The sequence below is a fragment of the Sminthopsis crassicaudata genome, chromosome 6, assembly GCF_048593235.1.
Source record: "Sminthopsis crassicaudata isolate SCR6 chromosome 6, ASM4859323v1, whole genome shotgun sequence".
NCBI lineage: Eukaryota > Metazoa > Chordata > Mammalia > Dasyuromorphia > Dasyuridae > Sminthopsis > Sminthopsis crassicaudata.
The window spans coordinates 106,909,191-106,927,410 of NC_133622.1; the positions used below are offsets into that span (position 1 = coordinate 106,909,191).

An 18,220-nucleotide genomic window follows, 5' to 3' on the forward strand; every position below is an offset into this window, starting at 1 on the left:
ATTTTGAGCAGCAACAGCAGCAGCCGGTTGATAATGTCTGCAATCAGGGGTGAAAATGCAATACTGAACCACCACTCCTCCAAGGGGGGGGGGGAGAAAGAAAGAGAGAGAGAGGAGAGAGAAGAGAGAGAGAGAGGAGAGACGAGAGAAAGAGAAGAGAGAAAGAGAGAGAGAGAGAGAGAGAGAGAGAGAGAGAGAGAGAGAGAGATACAAACACACACACACAGAGAATGTATACCAATATATAATATATATATATATATATATATATATATTTTTTTTTTTAAGAAAATCCCAATGAATTGATTCATTGTGTAGATTTTCAATTTAAAACCTGAGAAAAACTGCCAGAAATATAGTCCTTTAATATTTCTTGGAGTCTTTAAGAAATATTTCGTGATCATGGCTTTCCTTTGGGTTTTAGAATTATTTACCTGGCTTTATTGCAGAGGATGTTCTTCCTCTGATACAATGAGGGTACCTTAGAAGACAGTATGCTCAGCTACATTGGCTTATTTATATGTTTCTTTTTTTGTGAGTACTTCAATCAATCTGGTATCAGTCTCTGTTGACAGCCCAGTCTCCCAGAAGACTGAAGATGGCAGTTTATTTCCAGTATGCAGCTAAATTTTCAGTTTCACTAGCTATGCTATTTTGGAAGGCTACTGGCTTAAACTGTTGACATTTGTTATCTGTTTGTGGGTGACTGGGGATCCTCCAGTGACATGCTGCAGACACTCATTCCCAGCTTCTGATTGGCAATTTCTACTAAAGTCACTGACAATGGTAGACAAAGATTTAAGCTTTTTCCTCCAGTAACTGTCTTAGGGAATGAAATTCAAGACCTGGGAAGTAGCTGACACGGCAGCAAAGATGAAGAATGAAAACAATCATTGCCCCATAAACTTTTGTAGCTTTTCCTTTCACAGGACAAGCCTATTTAAATAAACTGCATCCTCCATAAATCTGTTCAGCAACCATGGGCAGGCAGAAGATTGCATACATCTTCTGAACTCCTGTCTTCCCCATTTTGCTTTATGAAATGCCCTACATGACTAGGAAAGAAAATCAGTTATTTTCTGCCAAGAAAGCATAAGATAACACTGCATTTTTTTAAACAACCTTTCCATCTATATGTTGAAAATCTTTAATCTTTTAAACTCATTACGCCAAGAAACAACAAAGCAACCATAAAATAACCCATCAAGGGATGTTGAAACTGAACATTAGCTTTTCAAAGTTCTTATTCTGAAGGTTAATTGTTACATATTCCTATTCTTATCACTTAGAATAACTTTGGAAATGAGGACTGAAACCGATGGCAACTAAATAAGACTGATAATTGATATTATAATTATTGGCTAGTGAAGGGAGGGGTTACTCAGGAATGGGGATGGGAGAGTAGTGAGAGAAATGTCCATTCTCTACAAATATATTTACTGAACCTTTTAAAAATATTTTGCTTAGGAGGCAACTAGATGGCACAGTGGATAAATCACAAGCCCTGGAATCAGAAGGACTTGAGTTCAAATTCAGCCTCAGACACTTAGTAGCTGTGTGACCCTGGGCAAGTCATATAACCCAGATTTTCCCCCTAAAATATTTGTTCAAATATGGCACAATCAGAAGTTAAGATTCCCATTTCAATTTCACAATAATTTTAAAATATATTTTAAATAAAAATTCTATTGTTTTTATTTTTAAAAATCTAATTAACATTTTAAAAATCAGATTTTGATATAGCATGAAGCAGTTTTCTATTGATTAGGTTGAAAAAAAACTGGTTGATTTAATATATGCCATGGATACTTGTCCCTTTCCACTCTGCCACAACACTTAAGGTTCTAGTTCTGTTAGTAAAACTGAAAGAGATAGGATTTGAATAGCTAAAAGTGAAAAAAAAAAGATTTAAGTTTTCCCCACTATGAACAGGTTTATAAATATTACAATTTATTAACAACAGCAACAAAAGTGATACTCTTCCAAGAACCTTTCTTTTTTATCTCCTCAGGGAAACTATAGGAGAGTTAACTAACCCCATCAACCATTAATCAGTCAACAGAATTACAGAATTTCAGAGTTAAATGGGAACTCTCTCCCAGGCCAAGCTGTAGTGGATAGAGGATTCCCTAAGATACCCGTTTAGGATAACTCAGTGTCACAAAGTTTTGCCTTCTTTCTTTCATGCTTTATTGGTAGCTTGTTCTATTATTCCTGAGGAAAGGACTTGTTAGGTCTGCGTGTGTTAAACTACAAAAGTCAGTTATACAAAAAATCTTGGGCAAGTTTTTATAAAATCATAAATTTGTGGAGCTCAGAAGAAAATAAGTTCATGAGAGCAAGGACTAATTGTCATTTTGATTGGGTATTCCTAGCATCTTGTGGATAGCTGGCAGCAAGAATGTTAGTCGTGGAGTCAGGAAAACCTGAGATCAAATCTAGCTTCGGACACTTACTAGCTGTGTGACCCTGAATAAATTATTTAATCTTTATCTGCTTCAGTTTCCTCAACTGTAGAATAAGGAAACTAATAATATCTATCCTTCAGGAATGCAAGGATTAAAGGAGATTATATTTATAACTTAACACAGTGCCTAGGACATAGTAGGCATTTTATAAATACTTATTTTCTTCCTTAATGTTTTTTGAATTGAACCAGAGGGTCCGATACTCTTTTACAGATGAGTAATTTTTACAGAGGAAATTAAGGTCTGGAACCCTTAACTGTCTCGTCCAAAACAGGGCATTCAGTAGCAAAGCAACAACTCAAACCTAGATATTTTGACTACCTCTCAAAAAGACAGCTAGTGACACAGTGGATCCGGTTTCAGATACTATCTGTGTGATCCTGATATGTAACTTCAATTCCCCATGTTTCTTCAACTATAACCTCCCTCCCTTTCATCCCTCTCTTCCCTCCTTCCTCTGCATCATGTTGCTTCTACAACTCAGTGTAATAAGAAAACCTGAAAATATGCCCAGATCTGATAATGACACCATTTACCTATGAGACATCCTCCGCAACCTTGCCCCTGGCTCTTTTCTGTTTCCATAGAGTTAACTTATAACTCAACTATTCTCAGAAGAGTCCGACTATCTGAACAGCTTTGAAATCTGAGCCTTTCAAGGTCTAGGAGCAAAATAGTTTTAAATGGAGTTGATTTTTCAGCAGAAGGTAAATGAGTCTTTAAAACATAGGGTCTTAAAAGGTTAAAAGAGGTAAAATTTCAGCTTTGCCGAGGTGCAATATACTAGAGGTAGGGAGTCTTTTTTTTTTTTTTTTAATCATCATTCTGATAAGGACAGCACTGACTATCATCAAAGAATCTATAATATTTTAGTCAAAATTACCACATTTGAACAGAAGCAATCAAAGATAGAAAATATTGTTGCTAGTATACTTTCATATATGGAGAAAGACTTGTCCACAAGGAAGAAAAACCAGCAGTATCTATGATAAACACATACAGAAAAATATGGGAAGAGTCAATATATATGCTTACATCAGGAAGAGAGAAGTCAATCTATTTTCATATAGATGGATGGATTGTAAATTGTGGCAGGTTCTGGCTTTGCAGTCTATTAGCTTGTTTTACTTTGGGGTAATTCAGTTAATCTCACTGAGCCTCTGTTTCCGCACCCATAAAATAGTATTTGTACAATACTCCTTAATTCATAAGGATGTTGCAGGGATTAGAGGGAGATGATGTTTATAAAGAACTTTGTAAATTAATAGAAATCTTTCAGATTGATGGTTAAATGAATGAAAAAGCAGTCATAGATTACTTGCTAGTGTGCTAATTACAGTATTAATTAAGTTCATGGTCTCAGTCCCATCTCTCAAGGAACATACTCAGATATAAAGCCTGTGGTACCTTTTTAGGATTATGTTTTTAAATATATAAAATAAAATGCATAGTATTACAAAGGAAAGGTTAAAGTAAAAATGGATTTTTCCCTTCATCTGAGGACATGGGCCCCTTAAAACTATCCATAGACCCCTGTCAAAGGTCATGGTCAAGGATGCTATACAATGATATATTATTCTTAAGTTTTCACCCAGTCAAAGTAAGTTAAAGTCAAAAGTATAAAAAAGTAGGATGAAAATGGCCTAGATATTCCTATTATAGGAGGATGAGATAAATCAGGAAGGAAAGAAACAAGCATTAGACCTACTATGTCTCTAGCACTATGCTAAGCCTTTTATAAATATTTTCTCATTTGTTCCTCACATACCTTGGAAGGGGATGCTATTTATTATTATCCCATTTTACTAATGAGGAAATTGAGGCAGACCAAGGTTAAATGCCTTGTGCAGGGTCACAATACCTAGTAAGTATTTGTGGTATGACTTTGTGACTCTGAAGAGTTCTAGCCCCTGCTCTACTTAGTTACCTTAGTAAGATGCCCCTTTGGAATTATGTACATGAGAGATGAGCAAATTAGCAGCTGTTTTGGCAGTCAAACTTCATAATGCATATAGCATGAGGGATATTAAATCCCAAGAGAATATGTCACATACCCACAGACCTTAGGTGGGTAACCTTATTAAGGTCAAAAATATAGTGGTCCCATTGGAGCTTGGTAGTAGCATTCACAAGAGCCAATAGCTCTAACTGATAGGAGTATCTGCTTTGGTAACTGAATACCAAATGGTAAATAAACTCAGGAATTAACAAAAAAGCCCAGGAGAAAGCCTAATGTTAAGGGAAACTTCATGAGAAATCCAGAAAGGGAAAGGGAGGGTTAAAATAATTAGAAGTGAAGTTGGGAAATGGTTCCCAGTCCAATTAAATAGTCTATAGAATACATGAAGGATAATGGTATGAATAAGGATATAAGAGAATGCAGGATCCAAATTGTCAAAGACCCTAAATGCTACATTTTATCTAACAGGCAAAGAGGGGATGCTGAAGGATTTAGGGGATAAAGGAATGAAATACCCTGTGTCTTAGACAACAGTAACAATAAAAACAATGATAAGAATAATGGTAAGAATAATACCAACAATAGCTGCCATTTGTTTAATATTTACCATATACAAGGCACTGTACTAAGTGGGTTACAAATATGACCTTATTTGATTAAAATCCTGAGAGGTAGGCGCTTTTATTATCCTCACCTTACAGGTAAAAAAACTGAGGCGGGAAAAAGGTTAAATGACTTGACCAAATTCACATAGCTAATAAGTGTCTTGAGGAAGGATTTGAATTCAGGACTTCTTGTCTCTAGGCTCAGTACTCTATCCACCATGTCACCTAGCTATGTTGAAGATGAGCAGGAGAGAGAACAGAATAAAAGTATGGAGCCCAAAGAGGAGTTTCTCGGTTCAAGGGAAATATAATCAGAGTAGAGGGAAGCATAGTAATGGAGAAAGGAGAGCCAATGTTAACTCTAAAGTTATGAACATGAGAAATTAGGAGTAGGAGGATACCTTAATAGGGATGTTTTTAAGGAAGAATGGCAGATTAAGGCAAGGAAGATAACAAATCCCATTTTAAAAACTTGAGTTTGATATTTTCAGAGGAATATTGAGATCTCTCACAAGCATTTGGCAGAGGAGCTCAGAAGAGAGCTTAAAGCTGGATTCAGGAGTTGTCCATATAGAGATTAATCACATAAATGTTCACGGAAAATAAATTTGAATATGCATGAGTCTTCATTGAAACTCAAAGAGAGTTTTCAAATGTTATTGGACAAGAAATATTGGATAATGTATAAATGGTCTGGGCAGGCCATTTGAAGTTACATTTGATTTAAAAGGAAAACTTCATTAAGTGGAATACCATGTATAATTCATGCAAACAAGTAAACATAACACTCAATTTAAAGAAGGAAATAAGGTAAATGGATGTTCTTTGTGTCCTCCATTATTTCAATGTCAGCCAATTCTTCTACTTGGGCTTCAACAGCCTAAAGGTTCAATAAGGAGTAAAATGTATGCCTTAAAATGGAAAACTGAGGCTTAAATAAAGTGTGACCTCAGACAACCCATTATGCTTCAGGCAAAATGCTAGGTAAATGATATTTACAATTCTAAAAGTCTGTGAAACTATGATGTAGAGTACTTCTGGTCCTTCTACTATCTTTTTTTTAAAAAATGTGAAGTATACAAACACCCATGTTCATTCAACTGCTTGTTGTGGATACCACATGGTATAATCAATACTTAGGACCTAAGAGTTTGACTAAGCTGAATGTTATTGATTCAAGGGCATGTTAATAGCCCTTAGTCATGGAGAACTAGAACCAGGATAAAGTTAGAAGTTTAATAGGTTTTTGTTCTTTATCTTGATTATATGTTAAAATTTTGTATTATTCTAGTTTTCCAACAACTCCTTTCCCTACTTCTTATCAACATAGTGAGCTTACAAATAGCCAATGTAAAAGGACAATAGCAGGAAATATTGCAAAGGGAAGTCATGTACAAACTATCCCAAAGATCAAAAGAGATCAAAATGCTCTAAAGATCATAATTTACAAACTGTATCATTTAAACCAAAATTTAAATATGTGCATAATCAGCAGAGGTCAACTAGGCACCTCTGACAGGGTCTTTTGATCCTAGGATATGCAAATCCCAGAGAAATTTCCTTTACAGTAAAGACTAGCAGATTACCAAATGGCATTGACATCTTTGAGATATGGGTACATGATAACTTTAAAGTGGGAAATTTAGAAATTATTAAAATATTACTAAACTAAATTAAACTAAGTGGCACAGTCTATTCCTCTTAAAAATCCTATAAAAAAAGACCCTAAATTTCTGCATCTCCCTTCCCTAGACAGTCTCCCAATTACTAAGGGTCCATGCTGTGAGTAGGTGCTCCCAACTCTAATATATCATTATATGAGTGATACTTTCTGCCTTTCTCCCTCCCAATCCTCTTCATCTTGCCCTGCTATCTGCCTCCCTTCACCATTCCAGTGAATCTGCTTGTCTCTATACTTTATGTGCTTTATTAAAGTGTGATTTCAGCTCTACTTTCTACTCATTGATACCAGTAACGACACAAAGAATCAAGAATACTTGCTCCCATTTCATAATTACGAAATTATGGATTTACATTAATTAGATGAGTTGAACCATTCTGTTTATGGGGTTTTACTGGCAAAGAAAGTGGAATGATTTGCCATTTTCCTCTCCAGTGAATTAAGGCAAACAGAAATTAAATGACTTGCCCAATGTCACATAGCTACTAAATATCCGAGGCTGGATTTGAACTTAGGTCTTCCAGACTCCAGGCTCTGTTCTCTGTTCACTGATAGCTGTCTCCTTATATGATTCATAAGCTAACATTGAAAAGAGTCATTAGGTTTTTGTATATGAGGGGCCTTTCATTCCTATCTCATTCCTAGGTTGTTGCTAATGATCTAAGTGATGTCTTGGAGTAACATGCCAATCAATATATATCTTTGTTATGTTTTTGTATTTTTGTTTCCTGTAAAAGACATTTTTTTGGTGTTAATTTTGTTTTTTGCTTACTGGCTCTTTGACACAAATCTCACTGATCTCTGACTTTCCCTTTAGGATCCATATCCATAGGTATCCATAGCCCAGAATATCCTTTTATCCTTTATTTTAAGTAAATGTAACAAAATACATCTCAAGAATTTAATTATGACTACTGAAATGTAACATATGTTACATATTACATTGTATTTGTCTTAATTTGATGCTTATTTTGCATAAGGCTCTGAATATACACTGGTAGAAATAATAGGTGCCTATATGTAAAGAAATGATCCATCCAATTGAATAGCTAAATGTCCAAGTGAGGGAAAAAAGCTTAATAAAACAGAAAAAATAAAAAAAAATACAAATGTACTCATCAAATACAAAAAGCAGCAAATTAAAAAACAATTATCTTTTAAAAATATGATAGAATAAATTGACATTTGGACCAGCTAAGTAATAAATGTGTGTGTATGTGTTGTTTTTTTTTTACTTGTTTCAAAGAAGGGTAGCTAAATCACAAATACCTAATTATATTTTATAAACTTAGAATCAAAAACAAAACTAAAGGTAACTGAGATCATTTAGCCCAATCCCCTCTTTGTTATAGAAAAAGGAAGTGAAACTCAGAGAGGTCATTAAAAACAAAAAAACAAATAACTCATTGTTTCCAAAGTCAATGTAATTATTTTAAAAGAATTGACTGGGCTGTTGGAGAATGCCTTGAGTCAAGCTTTTCTCTGCACTTAGATCATGCCTACTAATTTGCAAATAGATCAATTTTCTTAAGGGGTCATATATGACCTTCATAAGGCATTAAGTAACACAGCATCTTAACCTACATTTATTTTTGAATGGCCATATCCATTCCAATTCAATCCTACCACATTTCCAACTAAGACATTCTTTCACTTCAGATTTTTCAGTTACATAGTTAAGGAAAAGCATCTTTCTCTGAAGGCAGCTGCCATTATAGTAAACCCTTTTATTAACCCTCAAGTTATAGTCCTTCCTAGTGCTTTCCATTGTTTGTTACAGGTTTTCTGAAACTAATATAATTAATTATACATTCATTTGCCTGTACTTTTACCCAACTCTTTTTTAGGCTATGTCACTTTTCTCCCAGAAGTATATGATACTCTATTAGAATATCTTAATTATTTATTGTAGGTACCTGATATAAATCTTTTGTGATTAGAGCTGCTGATGGGGAATATTTACTCCAGGCTGTAAATATTACTAGACATTTGTACCATCTGGCTCTCTACAGGAAATATCTGATCTTGTTTGTCACATAGTTTATGAGAAGACAGACATAAAAGAGAATGGTGGCCAACCGGGAAGATGGCTCTACTTGAGGGGGGGAGGGAAGAGTAATAATTTTGTAAAACAACTGACCTCCTTCTGCATTGTGGAAACCAAGTATAAACATGAAGGTGCAGGAAAGGTAAAAATTTGAAAAGCTGGAAGTGTTTTCTAACTTGTTTCCTTAAAGTATCAAATAAACCTTTCTCTGTTCCAATGTAAGTAGGTGATTCAAATTGTAAAATAGGAATTGGAAAACTTGAATTCTGTCCTTGAGTAGGTTGAGACATTCAGATAGCACAGTGCATAGAATTTTGGCCTCCTGGAGTCGGGAAGACCTAAGTTCAAAGTCACGTTATCTCTGTTTGACTCACTTTGCTCAACTATAAAATGGGGAACTTAATAGCACCTACCTCCCAGAGTTGTTGTGATAATCAAATGAGATATCTGTCAAGTATTTAGCTTAGTTTTTAGCAAATATTAGATACTTAGTAAATGCTTTTTCCTTTCCCTTTTTTTGCTAGCAGAGTTTGCTTAATTTGTATTTCAATTTTATTGACTATGGGATGGCTAGAAGGGGACTTTATACTTTCACACACACAAATAAACATGCAGTCCATCATTCTTATGAGGTAGAAATTAATAGGAAGTACAATAGGAAACATACTGTCTTCCATTACATACATATCTGAAATAAACACAGCAGTCATTTCTATATGGTCACTTATTCATTCATCACATAATAGATAAGAAAGTCTGTGAAGTGGCTAGCATCAGCAACAAGCAGTTCGGTAAGAGACGAAAAGTCACCCTGAAACAAGTAAGCAAGATTCCCTTTCTCCCTGGAGGACCAGTTCATGTTGACCAGCAACTTCAACAGACTACAAGAAGTAAAACCAAAGATTTTAATGTTGCCAATATCCTTTCTTCTTTGGTTCTCCCCTAATTCCTTGATTTAGCTTCACTGATTATTTCACAGCTTTCCAGGGGTCATTGTCATTAAATTTAATAGGTTTTCATTCCAAATGATTCTCTAAATATATATTTTTCTGCCCCTCTGTTCTATATTGAGTGTTTTCTGGTGAAGGGTCTGGATTGCTGGGTGAAGGGTTAACAATGAGAGAATGGGCATACATCATTGCAAAGAGAACTTTAACTGAGGATGAGCATTTCAACTGTTCTTAATCCAAAAGATGAAGACAGATGTAGACTGAGTCTCCAGAGAAAATATTTTTTGATGGACAATTTCCTATGCAATGGTCCTCTTACCTGTCTGGGCCTAAATTAGAATTGAAGTCATCTCTAGGTTAGTTGCCATAGTGTCTCAAGTGTCTTCATATCTTGAGGAATCTCAGATGGTTAGAAGGAGGAGATGGATAGAAGTTAGAGAGACTGACTTATCTCAGCCCAAGATACTATAGACTCAGTACACCATATGTGCCTGTTGTATATAATAGAAAGAATCTTAGGGTCAAACATTTGCTCCACTACTACTAACCTTATGACTTTGAGCCACACTCACCTATATAATGGGGAAAATAATGCAGGGTAATATATATATATATATATATATATATATATATATACAGGGTAATATTGACACAAAAATAAAATGACATCATAAACACACATACAGTGTTTTGCACATTAAAGCACCACAGAAATAACCCAAATCTTACCACATATAACATTTTATGACCTAGTAAGGAATTCTCAGGGAGAAATCTCCCTCTACCAATGCAGATCAGTAATTGTTTTGCTCCTTAATATCTTGGGTACTGAAGAGTTAAGCAATTAATCCAAGGATACATAGGCAGTATGTGTCTGAAGAAAGGAAAGAACCCAAATTTGTCTGTCTCTGTCTTTTTTGTGAGGCAATTGAGATTGAGTGACTTGCTCAAGATTTGCATTACTAGATGTGTCTCAGGTCAGACTTGAGCTCAGGGTCGGTGCTCTATCCATTCTGCCTCTGGAACCCAAGTCCTGGCTGTCTATCTACTAAGTCCCAGAGCCTATCAAATTCTGTATGTGTATGAACTTGCATACACACAAATATACATGCATGTGCATATATGTATCATATATAATGTATATACATGCACATAATGATAAAATATATATTATATATGATGCACATGTACACACATCTGTATATATACAAAATATACATCATGTATATATATACACATGCACAGATAAACTATACATTACATGTAAAACATATACACATGTATGTTTCTATAAAATACACATGATATATCACATAAACATAAAATATACATTAAGTAGAATACAAAATATACTTATATTTGCACATATAAGATATATTATATACAATATACATGTACTATATATACATATTTGCATATATAAAGTATTATATAATTCATCTATGTATACAACCCACATTTATATGTATCATACAACACAAGCACAATATGAACATGTGCAACGCATCTATGTATAAAGATACAAATATATGTGTATAGGTATACACACCCATTCACAGAAACACACATAGGCATATTTCAGTAATGGAGGTTAAAAAAGATCAGCACGAATCAAGGTTGGTTGATTGAGAGAATCTGAATTGAAGAGAGAATTTCAAAACACCTTTCTAAGTTTTCAAGCACCTTATCAAAGACATGACTAATATTTAGAACAGCACATCCATAAAAAACACTTGATTACATTATTGTTTTCCTAATAAAATTAAAATGATTGTGCAGAATAGTTCCATTGTTGAAGCCTGAGAACACACTCTTATGATTCCTAGCTCTGCCTCATTTAGGAAAGGAAAATGGACAGGGCCTAAGGTGGTACACTAGAATGTAATTCTACAAAGAATAACAATAACAACAACAACAAAAAGCTGAAAATACAAAGCTGGAACCCTCATTGTTTATCATGGTCTTATTGAATACTGCTCACTCATTGTTTAGGAAACTTTAAACAGGGACACTTCAATGGGGTTTACATAACTTTCAAAACTTAAACATAATGATAGAATTTTAATTTTAATCATTGCTGATAAAGTGGCTTTAAAAATATTATTTTCAGCTAGTTATATAACTAATTTGAAGATAATGACAGTTCATTAAGAGTTCCAGTTCTGACTTCATAAAATGTTAAATGTTAACACAGATTAACTGACAGTATGACATTTCAATCTGCCCAATTTTTCAAAATTAATGTTTCAACAAGTTTAAGAAAAAAAAATTTCTTTGATTTTAAGAGGCCTAGAACCTGAGTTTCAAAAAACTAAAGATTCAAGATTGGTCTGAGAAAAGGATATTACAATTTCTCATTTTGAAAAATGTCTGCATTACTCTCATAAGGCAACTTAAATTGGATATATGTATGGGAGGTCCCAGTGAAGGGAAAGAAAGAAGAAGTAATTATTCTCTAGGACTAGAACCAAATAATTCAGAAGTTTCCATCAGTTATAATCATAATTCCATTATATTTTAAATGTTAAGTTGTTCTACATATTCTTCATTCTGCATAGAGAATATAAAATAATGTATAAGTGAATCAAAAGATAAAAAATAGAAAAGTTTTTATTAAAATACCCATAAACATAATATCAGAATTCAGAAATACTATTTTTAAAAGGTTTATGTAAACTGAGAAAATAAGGACTTGAATTATGGCAATTATTGCAAATACCGTAATTTCTTTTTGTGTATTAAGTATATTAAATGTATTTGTGTATTAAATACCAGAATTTGAAATAATAAATAAAAATCAATAATAGCATGGAATAAAATTTTCACCAAGCAGTAATATGTGGCTATCTTATTTTGAAACTATGGTGTGTTTGTTTTTAAATACAAATATGATATGTATTCATATGCCTGTTATATATACTATTTTTTCACCTTTATTGTAACTGAGATTTGTAAGGTGAAGTTATAAAGTTTGATTCCATCTCCTTCTAATTCAGTCCAGATAACTTATTCAAAAGCTTTTCAATTTCATTTATTTTATTCCGAACACGAATTTAATAGTGTTAAGCCAATAAAAATCTGGTTAGAAAAACACAACACTTAAAGTAGGGGGGAAAAAAGCCTACAAAGGGCATTATTCTACCAATGCCTTTTAACCAATACTCTATCATAAATAATTCTCTCCATCTTAAAATCTTTTCAGTATATCATGCTGTTTCTCGCTTGCTTCCTCATATAAAAAAATAAAATTGGAGTAAATGACCTTTACAATCCATTAAAGTTTCAAATTCTATGTTTCTGTAAAGTTTACATTTCTCAGTTATATTAAAGATTTATTTAGTTAGAAAACATGTGACTGACTATAGTGTCACAGAATAGATTCTGAAGACAAAGTTTCTGACTGACATTAAGAACCTCTTTGAAAGGTAATTATGTGTACAATATTGCTATGTCTAGGGATGTGTTGTCATGGACTACATGTCTCAGAAAACGTTGGGGGCAAAGGGTACATGAGTTCTGAAAGTGATTTTCTAGAGAGATGTGGAAGGGATGTCATTTCAAAGCTGACTTTAAATGTGAGGTAGAAGAGACTGGATATGAGGAGAGCCATTGCCAAGAGCTTGACTTTTTTTACCTAGGGCCTGAGAAGGGAAATAAACAACTTTTTTTATAATTACAATGATAATATGGAGATGAATTTGACTCTGGTGTGATACCCTAATTCACTGTAAGGCAACTATCTGTCCATGCAAAACTGATACATGTTAGATTGAAATTTTCAAAGAAGTCCAAGTCAAGAGGAAGAATTTCTTCTCCCAGGTATTACTGAACAAATGAAGTAATGAATTAAAATGCACAATGTATATGCTCACTTACAAAATAAACAGAACCTAAAATCTTAATTAATATTTATATATAACAATCACCTCAAAATATATTTGCATACACTAATAATTAATGTGAACATATATTGACTAGAACCTCAAATATAGAAAACTATTATCTCTCTCAAAAGTAGTGGGTATATGCATACACTAATAATTTATATATATATATGTATATATATCAACTAAAACCTCAATTAATATATATATAAAACTATTACCTCTTTCAAATATAAATTTAATTAATATTTTAAACATCTCTTAAATTTATACATTTAAACTTATTAATATGATTTTAATTAATATATACCTAAGTAATATATCATTAATTAAAATGTTAAGTAAAATATAAATTATAATGTAATTATTATATCATGTTCTAATGATATAATGTTATATTAATTCAACTATATAACTATATTTGAGAGAAGTGATGGTTTTATATATTAATTAACTTCTGATTCTGGGCAAGTATTTTAAGTACCACATACTTCACGATAAATGGAAGAGTACTTTCATAGAAATTTTTTCTCACTGGATATTCCCTATACTAGTGATATCAAACTCAAATGAAAACCAGACCTTTAAAACACATATAAGGATCTCTACAGGCCACAGATTGACTTAGAAAACCACATATTAACATTATCTATGTTCTATCTTATTTTTGTTAAATATTTCCCAATTGCATTTTAATTAACAGATTAAAGATGCTTTATTAAGGATTATTATGGTCTCTGATACCTCATCCTATACTAATAAAATCATAGAATCATCTTAAAATGAAAAAAAAATGTTAGCAGCTACGTGGCACAGTGGAGATAAGAGTGTCCGGCCTAGAGAGTCATGAATACTCAAGTTCAAACCTGGCCACAGACATTTTACTAGCTTTGTGACCCTGGGCAAGTAAAATGGGCTGGAGAAGAAAAAGCAAACTACCGTGTTTCCCCGATAATAAGACCTATCCTGAAAATAAGACACCCACATACTCTTTAATATTCCGCTAAAATAAGCCCTCCCCCGAAAATAAGCCCTATCGAACTTACTATGAAAACGGTCATCATGGTGATCCCCTGCGCTATATGCTGCGTAGCGGTACCTTCAGTAAGCAGCGCCGCCCTCCCCTCCCGGGTGAAACGCACGTCGCGCTCCGAGCTGCATCCAATCAGAGCTGCAGCAGTGAGCGCGTCATCCTCTTCTTCCCTGGTGATTTGCTTGCTGGCGCTACTGAGAGCAGCACCGCGGAGTAGAGCTGAGACAGGACCATCTAAAAACTCGGTAAGTTCAGTAAGCGATGGAGAATAAAATAAGCACTCAGGGGGCATGATGGAGGCTAAAAGGGGCATGATGGAGGCTAAAATGGGCATGATGGAGGATAAAAGGGGCATGATGGAGGATAAAATAAGCCCTCCCCTGAAAATAAGCCCTCTGGTGTTTTTTAGTCCCAAAAAAATAATAAGACAGTGTCTTATTATCGGGGAAACACGGTATTTCAGTATTTGTCAAGAAAATCCCAATTGGAGTCACAAAGAATTTTGCACAACTGAACAAAGGCATTCATGCAGTACTTAAAGCACTATATATATAACTATTCCTATATATTAATCATATAATTTATTTCTCTATAAATTATATATGAACATTTTGTGTATCAATTAAATGTGTAAATAGTAATATAACACATTTAGATCACAAAGGTTTGCAATATAATTAACATGTTTTGTTTTATCTGATCCTCAAATAACCCTGTGAGGTCAATGTTATTATTCTTGCTATTTTACAGATGAGGAAACAGAGACTGTGAGAGATTAAAGTGACTTGACTAAAGGGTACACAGCTAGTAAATTCCTTAAGCAGCATACTGTATAGAGACTAAAGACCTAGCAAGGAGCTCAAAGGACAGAACTTGTTGGACAAAAAATGTTACTAAGACACAAAGGTAACCGAGACCCTCTTTTGCTCAAGCAATAATAAAAGAAAATTCCCAAGTCTGGCACTCTGTTGGTAGAACTGTGAGCTTTACTGGTTGGAGCTGGAACCTCTTAATATAAGCTGATCCTTGAGCACTCAGACTGGGGCTCTTTTAGATACATGCCATTAGAAGATGCCAGAAGAGGGCACTTCAACAGACCGTAGCATTGATGTGCAGCTAAGATCCCTGAAGAGATAGATGGGACCCCATCTAGGGGACCCCACAGGAGAGAAATTTTCCTTGGGTGGCCAGTGACACAAGAGAGTACACAGTGAGGAAATTGGGGGTCCTGTAATTAATGCGAAGAAGGGGGCATTTTCTTTGATTCTTCTCTATTAATAAAGTTTCCTTGCTAAATTACAGCTGATGTGCTGTAATTGGAATCAATACAATAATAGCAGACTATTCAATTAATAGATTTTCTGAGCTTTCTGGCCCCTTGGGTCAAACTTAACTCAGGCCCTACCTTTCATGGTATCTCTGACAAGTTTCAAAATTTTAAAAAACAATGTCATTTTGTGACTAATTACACAAATGGCACATGCCTTGTCACTTAGTAGACAGTAAGTTTAGAATTGTAAAGGCCTTTAGAGGATATCAAGTCAGGTATAACCATTCGTTTTAAAGATGAAGTAGAGAGAAGGTAAAAGACTTGCACACAGCTAATCACTATCTGGAACAGGATTTAAATTTAGGCTTTCTTGACTCCAACTCTACCACTGTATGCATATATCCAGCCACTTAGTTGCCTATGTGTGTTTAAGAGTTTTATTGATTAAAAAATAATGACTTGGCAGGTAGCATTTTGCTGAAGAATCTCTCTAAATTTAGCTACAAAGTGTTAAGTGTCTGAGGCCAAATTTGAACTCAGTTCCTCCTGACTTCAGGGCTGGTGTTCATCCATTGCATCACCTAGTTGCCCCTTGGTAGTATCTTTTAAATGTATACTCTATTGGTAATAACTTCTAAGCATTTCAAAGTTACTTCCAGGTTCACCTCCATGGTGGAGTAGGAATTCATTGGGGTTAAGATTGGGATATACTAGAAGTACAGGCAGGCAAGGTACTGTTATATGAATATAAGTCAAGGCTACCTAAAGCATGGTTGCTTCAGAAGAAGGCATCACTTGTATATGAAGTCACAGGGCTTATATTTAAATCTTATACATTTAAACTTATTAATGTGATTTTAATTAATCTATACCTAAGTAATATATCATTAATTAAAATGTTAAATAATATATAAATTATAATATAATTATTACATCATGTTCTAATGACATAGTGTTATATTAATTCAACTATATAAATATATGTTATATGTATAATATATATAATAAATCTAAATATATTAAAAATACCTATTTTATTTTAGGTATGCCACTCTCTAGCCCTCAACTGCCATGTCTATAAAATGAAAGATGATTTTTAAGTTCCCTTTCAGTGCTAAATCTATAATCTTATCACCCTTTCACCCTAACAGAAACTAGGGAAAGAAGTGGAGAAAAAGCTATTCCTTCAGTGTGTTCACAGAAAGGGCTCTTTGCTGGTATGAAAGACTCTCTCTAAGAGATGGTACTGCCCTAGCAATTGGGATACTTAAGATATCCATTGGGAAGGATGATACACACAATATCAGATGCATAATGTCTTCATTAATGCAGATCTTGATTTCTAAAGTAACTCTTCTATGATTTGATTACTTGCTGAGTTTGCTCCATATGCTTGTTACAATGATTTGGTGTAGTTTTATAATTATCCTCTGTGCCTATAGTGAAAGATTAGGAGAGTTTACACTGTAGTGACTGTTGAGTTTCCATACAATTCTGGCAGTAAGCATGAAGAGAAGGACTGGCTGGAAATATTTTGATAAACAATGTTGGAGATTTCAAGAGTGTGTCTTTGTAGTAAAAATAAAGACCTATATATGCTTGCTTGACTTTTAAAAGGTGTTTCTATGTTTAAATATGCCTTTATGACCTCCAAATTAGACAATGACAGTGAACTCTGTGGTCAGTTAATACTGAAGAGTTTGGAAATTTCAGATTGCAATGAACACCACAATCTTTTGTTAACACAAGAATATAAGTCAGGTAGAGTATATAATACCTGTATTCTATCTCATAGCATAGCTATCTACTTATGTCTGAATACATTTCAAGACATTTTCTTTAAAGAACAAAGCTCTTTATATTTTCAGGGGTATATAGATAAGTCAGCTACATGGCAAAGGGGATATCATGCTTGAGTCAGGAAGACTAAAGTTCAAATTCAGCCTGCCACTTACTAGCTGTATGACCTTGGACAGATCATTTAACCTTTATCTGCTTCAGTTTTCACAATGGTAATAAGAGGACAATAATGGCACCTACCTCTCAGAATTGTTGTGAGGATTAAATGAAATAATATTTGTTAAGATAAGCACTGTTTCCAACACACACTAGATATAAATCCTTATTCTCCTCCACTCCTTATTAATCATAGATTTTGATCCAACTGTTGATGAATTCAAATCTGGCTTTTTAGATGCTTCTTAGTGATGTGACCCTAAGACAAATCACCTAATCTTCCATTGCCTCAATTTCCTCAAATTGAAATTGTGGGTAATAATAGCACCCATCTAACAGGGTTGTTATGAGGATGAAATGAGATAG

At 34.0% G+C, this 18,220-nt stretch overlaps 1 protein-coding gene across 16 annotated transcripts in view; it reads right to left on the reverse strand.

Annotated features, from left to right (window-relative positions):
- Window positions 1-18,220, reverse strand: part of SORBS2 (sorbin and SH3 domain containing 2) — a 451,850-nt gene that overhangs the window by 214,953 nt on the left and 218,677 nt on the right. The gene's annotated exons all lie outside the window — the stretch shown is intronic.